General features: G+C 48.7%; 1 long non-coding RNA gene across 2 annotated transcripts; it reads left to right on the top strand.

Annotated features, from left to right (window-relative positions):
* The first annotated feature begins 239 nt into the window (after nucleotides 1-239).
* Nucleotides 240-1,588, top strand: LOC309869652. 2 transcript variants are annotated; one of them, XR_014314306.1, is made up of 3 exons: nucleotides 240-320; nucleotides 902-1,089; nucleotides 1,309-1,588. It is a non-coding gene; the product is annotated as an uncharacterized lncRNA (long non-coding RNA). The 2 variants fall into 2 exon arrangements; XR_014314307.1 differs by having other exon boundaries at nucleotides 1,244-1,588.
* The last annotated feature ends 395 nt before the right edge of the window (nucleotides 1,589-1,983 follow it).

Here is a 1,983-nt window from a genome sequence, read left to right as displayed (position 1 = left end):
CCTGGCTCCCTATTAGGTACTTTACTGGCATCGACCTGTTTTCCTGTCTTAAAGCTAGGGTTGGCATCATGTCCGTTACACAGATGAGGACCCTGAGGCTTGGAGACTAGGAGCAGCTTGTCTGCAGGCTCTGCTTCTGCAACAGTTACACACTCCAGCCAGGGCTGTTGAGTGGACTTAAGACCCTCCCACTATGGCATGTTCCTTGGAGGCAAAGCCACAACAAACCTAAGCCACGTGAACCACAGAGGGCAGGACCCAGAGCAGAGAATGACTTCAGCAACTTCCAAGAACCAAGCGAACATCTCCAGAGTCTGGAGGTAGGTGGGTGGGGGGAGAAGGGCAGATGTGACAGAAGGCAGGGGTGGGGGTTGGTTAGAAGAGCAGAGAAGCCCTTGAGAGATGAGGAGATCTCACTGGATGGCGGGCATTCGGGGGTTCAAAGTGAAAGACCATTTTGGTTGCTAAGGTTACTGTCTACCATCTTTCTAGAGTACCTCCCAGTGTGCATTTTCAAAGTGCGGACAGTTTTGAAGCCCTTTCACCCAGATGACCCCTCATAAAGTCTGAGGGAGTAGAGTTGCCAGATAAAACACAAGATGCCCAGTTAAATTTGAATTTCAGATAAACATCAAATAATGTTTTAGTAGAAGTATGTCCCAAGTATTGCTTAGAATATACTTGTAGGAAAAGATTATTTGTTGATTATCTGAAACTCAAATAAATCTGGACATCTTATATTTTCATTTTGCCAAATTTGGCAACCCTAAGAAGGAGGCCTGGACTGGTGTCCCCATTTTACCTGGAAAGGAACAGAGGCACAGATAAGTTGTGTGGGGCATGGCAGGCACTGGCACCGTGCACCCTGATCGCAAGCCTGGGCCCTTTTCACTCCACACAGCTGCCACCTCTGAGAGCTAATTGATGCACAGAGTTGCAACCTGACATCTGGGGCATGTGTCAGACCACAACAGAGCCCGTCTTCCCTTTCATCAGGCCCGGCCGGGGGAGCTGCCGGAGCCCTTGGAGGGAGGGAGAGCTGTAACTTCAAAGGCCGTGTCGCTGAGAATTCCAGCTACAGCCTTCCAGGTTTGCTTTTGGCTTCATTTCTTGGACTCACTTGGCTCTGGGGACTGAGGTTTTACTTGTATGTACTGAGAAGATATTGTTCCTTTTTTTCCACTGGGGGGAAAATACCACCTTCACTAAATGATGCGTGGCCATTTTCCAAATTCTTTTACAGGGATCCATTCATTCTCACATCAACCCCATGAAATGCCTTCATGTACTGTTGCCCCCATATTGCAGATGGAATCGTGGAACCTGAAGCACTCGGGGCTGTCCAGGGAGCACAGAACAGGGCTGGCTCTGGTCTAAAGGTTTCCCCGGGCCATCACAGTGAGGGGAAAATTATGTGATATGGGGAGTGTCTCCCAGATCTCAGAACATAAATTTCACCAAGAAATTTATGAACAGAACTGAACAAACCAAGTCATCCCAGATTCTGCCTTCTTCCTCTGCCTTTTCTGTGAAGGAGGCAGTTTCAGGAGGCATGGAAATAAACTAAGATTTGAACTTCTCTTCCAAAGAAGTGGTCCCCACATACATCTTCAGGAGAGGTCAACCCCTCCTGATGTCTTGCTCTTCTCCTCTTTCTGTGGGGTTCAGAGTTAACATTCAAAGCCACCAGCATTGATGGGAACTGTGTACACTGATACTTTAGAAAGATTATCAGCCATCTTTCAAAACTGAAAGCAATTTTGGGTGTGACTTTACTCCCTAACAGAAGAGCCCCTGCCCCAGCCCTCTAGTCAGCCCAAGTGTCCCAGACGAAAGTGTCAAGGCTTGTTGATAAGGTTGCTGTTGGGGTGGTTGCCATGCTGCATGGAACAGACCTCCCAGCGGCAGCACCTTCTCTTCTGCAGCAGAGGGGATCAACCCCGCCAGCACACCACATGACCGGTTTGTACCACTTTCCTTCAG

The sequence above is a fragment of the Mustela nivalis genome (assembly GCF_964662115.1).
Source record: "Mustela nivalis genome assembly, chromosome: 1".
Classification (NCBI taxonomy): Eukaryota; Metazoa; Chordata; class Mammalia; order Carnivora; family Mustelidae; genus Mustela; species Mustela nivalis.
The sequence above is the reverse complement of the archived record's forward strand: the minus strand, read 5'-3'. Positions and strand labels throughout refer to the sequence as shown.